The sequence below is a fragment of the Musca autumnalis genome, unplaced genomic scaffold, assembly GCF_047663935.1.
Source record: "Musca autumnalis isolate F117 unplaced genomic scaffold, ASM4766393v1 scaffold_4, whole genome shotgun sequence".
Lineage (NCBI taxonomy): Eukaryota > Metazoa > Arthropoda > Insecta > Diptera > Muscidae > Musca > Musca autumnalis.
The window spans coordinates 130,191,986-130,199,124 of NW_027411977.1; positions in this window are offsets into that span (position 1 = coordinate 130,191,986).

The window sequence follows — 7,139 nt, forward strand, 5'->3', positions numbered from 1 at the left end:
GACAACTTTTTGCACGAGTAAAGAGGTTTGCTCAATGCCTATAACTCCGGATAATGACCGGATAGTATTTAGCGGGTGAAATTTGACCATAATTTGTTGTCGGAAAAATATCTAAATATAATATTTGGTGCATAAAACTTGAAAAAGAACTCTTAACCTCTCCATTGCTGATAATTAATAAAATAAATCATATCCATATAACGTTTAGATAGCGGAACTACTGACTAACATATGTATGTATATATAAGTAGGTTCCTTTATCGTTTTGGTTTGTGTGTAAAGAACTATGTTTACCTTCCATGCTACAAAATTTCGCCATCATTACACTGTACAACAAAATTGAACTTTTCTTAAAATTACAAGAAATCCCGCACAGATTATGAAAGAGGGCCGAAAAAAAAGAAGACACGTGTATCGGCGTTTTGAATGTTTACGTCGGGAAGTAACCTAAATACGAGTGGCAAGTTCCGCCCATTTCTACAAGTTTTGAAATATTCGACATCAGATTCCTTGGAATCGTTGCATTTTAGGTATAAAGTGTCTTTGGCAATATTACTGACAACATTACGGGGTATCTTTTTATGAGAAAAATTAACCCTCATGCGAGTCACTAAACGGGTCATTTTGGTCGCTTTAAAAACTCCTTTAAAATATGATCGTATCAGATCATAATATTCTACGAAATTATTTGTCATAAATACACCAAAACTCTAAATCGTACCTAAACGCCAGTAATCTGCCAAAAGTAAAAGTTTTAGGGTTAATGTTGTACATTATCTGAGTTTATTAAGTTTTGTGCCACAAATCTTCATTCTAGATAGAAGACGTCAAAGACAAAAATATTCTCCATCAAATTTCAATATAAGTCCCGAATAAACGAAATATGTATTTACAATATATATCACGAATATATATACATCAAATTTGTCAACAAAACACCCAAATATTTATACCCTACACCACTATGTGGAAAGGGTATTACAAGTTTGTTTTGGGAAAAATTCATGTAACAACGCGAAATATCGGTCCTAGACCTCCAATGTGGTATACCAATCTTCATATCTCGACGAGATAAAGCGATTTTGAGATGTGTGTCCGTCCGTCCGTCTGTCCATTATAAATTGTAACCAAACTCAGATAAAGTACAACATTAACCCTAAAACGAGATTTTACTTTTGACAGATTCCTGGCATCTAGGTACGATTAACAGTTTTGTTGTATTTGGGGGCCTATAGTAAAATCTTATGACAAATAATTTTGTAGAATATTTTGATCTTAAATCACATTTTAAAAGAGTTTTTAAACGTTTTTGAAAAAATGTACCAAAAATATCCGTTTAGTGACTCGCATGAGGGTTAATTTTCCTCATAAAAAGATAACCTGCATTGTTGTCAGTAATATTGCCAAAGACACTCTATACCTAAAATGCAAGGAATCCAAGGAATCTGATGTCGAATATTTCACAACCTGTAGAAATGGGCGGAACTTACCACGGCTATTAAGGTCACTTCCCGACGTAAACTTTCAAAACGACGATACACGTGTCTTCTTTTTTTTCGGTACAGTGTTATAGAAAAGTTTTTTAATCATGATAGAGAAATTCCCTTTTTATTACAGTGTTTTATTTAACTTGCTTTGCTGTGTGTTTTACAGTGTTTTATTTTATATATATTATTATTATTATTTATTTAACTTGCTTTGGTGTGTGTTTTACAGTGTTTTATTTTATATACATTATTATTATTATTTATTTAACTTGCTTTGGTGTGTGTTTAGTTCAAATCTGGTAACTCATTTTTAACACAGTTGCAGTTTACCAATCGAACTAAAACTGTGCACACTTTTCAGATGTGAATGACAATACATCATTTTTAACACAGTTGCAGTTTACCAATCGAACTAAAACTGTGCACACTTTTTAGATGTGAATGACAATACATACAAAACCAATATTGGTCCATTCTTACACTGTTTTACAGTGTTTTATCTAATTTGCTTTTCAAATCTGGTAACTCATTTTTCACATAGTTGCGGTTGACCAATCGAACTTAAAATTTGCACACTTTTTAGATTTGGATGACAATACATGAATATAAAATCAAAACTAATATTGGTCCATTCTTACAGTTTTTTACGGTGTCTCACTTGTCCCCCTTTTCAAATCAGGTGACTGATTTTTAACACGGTTGCAGTTAACCAATCGAACTAAAACTTTGCACACTTTTCAGATTTAGATGACAATACATGAATATGAAACCAAAACCAATATGGGTCCATTGTTTCCTATAGCCCCCATGTAACGGTACCACCCGATTTCTGGCATTTTGCTTTTCAAATCTGGTAACTCATTTTTCACGCAGTTGCAGTTGACCAATCGTACTTAAACTTTGCACACTTTTCAGATTTGGATGACAATACATGAATATGAAATCAAAACTAATATTGGTCCATTCTTACATTGTTTTTACGGTGTCTAACTTGACCCCCTTTTCAAATCTGGTAACTGATTTTTAACACGGTTGCAGTTGACCAATCGAACTAAAACTTTGCACACTTTTCAAATTTAGATGGCAATACATGAATATGAAACCAAAACCAATATGGGTCCAATGTTTCCTATAGCCCCCATATAACGGTACCACCCGATTTCTGGTATTTTGCTTTTCAAATCTGGTAACTCATTTTTCACGCAGTTGCAGTTGACCAATCGTACTTAAACTTTGCACACTTTTCAGATTTGGATGACAATACATGAATATGAAATCAAAACTAATTTTGGTCAATTCTTACAGTGTTTCTTACGGTGTCTAACTTGACCCACTTTTAAAATCTGGTAACTGATTTTTAACACGGTTGCAGTTGACCAATCGAACTAAAACTTTGCACATTTTTCAGATTTAGATGACAATGCAAGAATATGAAACCAAAACCGATATGGGTCCATTTTTTCCTATAGCCCCCATATAACGGTACCACCCGATTTCTGGTATTTTGAGGATTTTATCTTCATTTTTAGCCCGATTTTTTTGTAACTTGGCATTTGGAGTTCTCAATAGTCCAGGAACTTCCCCACTAAAAATTGTGGACGTAGGTCAAGGTTTAATATAGCCTCCATATAATTTTACCACCCAATTTCAAGCATTTTGATCTACATTTTCTGCTCAAATGGACTGTAATTCGGCATTTGGGGTTCTCAGTGGTCAACAAAATGTATTTACTAAGCTTACTATAAATAAAAGGGGCTCACCATAGAAATTTTTTTGGGATTCTGAAACTACAATGTTTTAAATATTCGCCGTCAAAGTTTACATTTTTGGTTTTTATACCCTATACCACAATGTGGAAAAGGGTATTATAAGTTTGTTTTGGTAAAAATTCATGTAGCACCGCGAAATATTCGTCGGAGACCCCCAATGTGGTATACCAATCTTCATATCTCGACGAGATAAAGCGATTTTGAGATGTGTGTCTGTCCGTCCGTCCGTCCGTCTGTCCATTATAAATTGTAAGCACGCTCCAGACCGCAATTATGGACCGATCGTCACGAAATTTTGTATGGAGGTCGGGTTCAGATCAGAATAGATCCCTATTCTTATTGGTGATGATCGTGAAATATTTAGCGGGTGAAATGGACCAAAAACATTATATTTATCCAATTTTCTAGCGGCTCTGTAGGTCTCAATAATAGTCCGATCAAAGCGTAATTTCAAATAAGGTAAGAGTATATCACAAAGGAGAAGCTTGCAATTTGAGATGGCGATGGGATAATATTCTGTGTAGAGAACCACATTTTTATACCATGCTACATACTGTCTCTCCAAAAGTTTATATAACACCACGAAATATTCGTCCTAGACCCCTTATTTGGTATGCCAACATTCATATCTCGACGAGATAAAGCGATTTAGCGATGTGTGTCCGTCCATTAAAAATTGTAAACAAGCTTAAGCCCGCAATTATGGACCGATTGTAACGAATTTTTTAAAGAGGTTGAGTTCGGGCCAGAATATAAATGATTAGTTTTTGCTGATGATAGTGAAATGTTCAGGGAATGAACTGGACCAAAAACAAAATTTTAACCAATTTTGTAGCGGCTCTGTAGGTCAAAATAATAACCCGCAAAATTTTAAACAAAGTTTGAGTTTATGATGAAGAAGAAGCGTACAAACCAACGTGAAGTTCAGATAACACTTAGCGGGGTAAATGAACTGAAACTTTTGGGTGAAATTAGTAAAAATTTCAATAACGTAGCGGTTAAACAACGGAAGTAGTAGTACTACATAAGTGGGTTTCATTACATTTTAGTTTGTGTGAACTAAATTTTCCTTTCCTGCTACAAAAATGTCTTTGTCATGCTAGATAACTTGTTGGTTTTGGTCATAAGTATTATACATTACATCTCTGATATTTGATAATTACATTTTCACAATCATTGAAAAGAAGTTCCGTGGAGAGCGATTGTCCAGGGATAGTGGTATACCCTATATGGTCGGCTCCGTCCGACTATAGACTTTTCTTACTTGTTTTTTTTTACGTTTTTACGATTTTGCTTGGAAGCAGGAACATTGGCCGCGATTTATTTTAAATTTGTTTTCTTATTTTTGAATTTTTCTCATCTATGAACATTGCCGTTTCAGAATCCGCAAAAAATTTCCCAAGTGTAATTGGTTTTCATTTAAATTTAGTTAAGGCGCACCGTACATGACATTGGTTTATATGGAGGCGACACAGTCAGTGGAATGTCCCAATTTTAATTTCTATATCTTAAAAATGGTAAAACCTACGAACATATAATAAACGTCATTCTTGTACAATATCTTCTTTAGTCTCACTCCATGGAAAAATAGTGCCCAGAGGAAGTGGTGTAGGGTATTACATGGTCGGCCCCGTCCGACTATAGCCTTCTTTTACTTGTTTCATTTGATAGCGTTTTTTGCTTCTCCTCTAAAATTATTATTTTGTTAGTTACGACTTTGGGCAGTTATGGTGACGATAAACACTTTCATACGGGCAAAATGTGTCTCATCCAAATAATATTTTTAGACCCCAAGCATGTTTGGACTAAATGTGTTTCTGGCTTGTGCGCACAATAACTATCGAACGAAGCAACCGTTCGACTCCAAAATTCGTAATATTTTGTCCAAACTTAATTTAAGATCGAAGATGGACCACATCTGTCCACTCCTTGAGGTACCTCCCCCACAAAAGTTCGAAAATGTTCGGAAAAATTGTACCGCCGATTACTCTCGAAGGGAGTAGCTGATTTGGTCCATACTTTGCACACCGTGAAATTTCTGTTGGACATAGAAGAAGTTCCAATATGAACCCTATCGATCCACTTCTTCGGGTACCTCCCAAACAAAATTTCGGAAAAGTTGAGTTTAGGACCTGCTCTCGAATCGCATTGACTTTTGATGTTGCAGTTTGTATTCGCTGCCCCCATTGCGACGGTGCAAGTTTGATCAGGGCAAGTCCATACTTCCTGAGAAAATAGCCCGAAGTTGTAAAAAAACCCCTATGGCACCATGTATAGTGGATGGAGCTCACGATAACTTTAGAACGGACTATATATATCAACTCCTTCGGGTACATCCCACCCAAATTTTCAGAAAAATGCAGTTTAAGGCCTGCTCTTGAATTGCTTTGATTTTAGTTGTAACAGCTTGGATTCGCTGCCCCCATTACGACGGAACAGTTTTTTTCAGGGGCAAGTCCATACTTCTTAAAAAAAGCAGAAAGCTGTAAAAAATCCTTGTGGATTTGGTCCAAAATTTGGCCTTTGTAATATTTTGTCCAAACTTGGTTTAAGTTCGGTGGGCACCATCCGCTACTTTCAGCAAAAAGTTAAGAAAATGTCACTAAAATGTTCGGAGCAACCTCCAAACTTTGGATCTCCTAATATTTTGTCCAAATGTAGTTTTACTTCAAAAATGGGATATGCTATAGGAACAAATGGATCCATATTGGTTTTGGTTTCATATTCATGTATTGTCATCCAAATCTGAAAAGTTTGCAAAGTTTTAGCCCGATTGGGCAACTGTAACTGTGTTAAAATGAGTTACTAGATTTGAACTAAGCAGACACTAAAGCAAGTTAAATAAAACACTGTAAAATAAAAAAATCCTAACAAAAACGTTGTTTTAATTTTCCCTTAAATTCTATCAAAGAGTGATTTTATCTATATTTGGTAAATAGCACACACTATTTATTGCAGCACGAATTTATCCTGGAATGAAGCACAAAAGAAGGAGAAAAACGGCTGTCAGATATGGCGATTTCTCGCCAAACATGTCGATTTTGTAATGCGTTTGGCGACTTTATTTTTGACTTGGCGACATGGCGAATTTTTCGCTGTTTAGACTCTAAAATTTAGAGAATTTTTGGCTAATTGTAAGAATTTTCCTCTTTTTTATTAAGGATTTTTTTGTATTTTGTTGCTTTATAGAGCACTAAATACTTAATTCATTTTTATACCCTCCACCATATGGAGGGTATAATTAAATTTGTCATTCCGTTTGTAACACATCGAAATATTCGTCGGAGACCCTATAAAGTATATGTATTACTGATCTTCTTTAGGGGTACAAAACTTTCCCCCAGAATTTTGTCGGTATCGGTCCACACCTTCATATAGCCCCCATAGAACGGTACCTCCCGTTTTTCGGTATTTTGAAGGTTTTAGCTTCATTATCCTACCAAAATGGCTGAAATTTGGTACGTAGTCTTCTTTAGGGGTACAAAACTTTCCCCCAGAATTTTGTCGGTATCGGTCCACGCCTTAATATAGCCCCCATATAACGGTACCTCCCGATTTTCGGTATTTTGAAGGTTTTAGCTTTTTTATCCTACCAAAATGGCTGAAATTTGGTACTTAGTCTACGTTGGTGGTATAAAATTTTCCCCAGAACTTTGTCGGTATCGGTCCATGCCTTCATATAGCCCCCACAGAACGGTACCTCCCGATTTTCGGCCTCAACCTCAATATTCCACCGAAATGACTGAAATTTGGTATTTAGACTTCGTTGGGGGTACTCAAACTTCCCCTTTAAATTTGTCGGTATAGGTCCACGCCTTCATATAGCCCCCATGGAAAAGTACCTCCCGATTTTTCGTATTTTGAAGGTTGTGTCTTCAATATT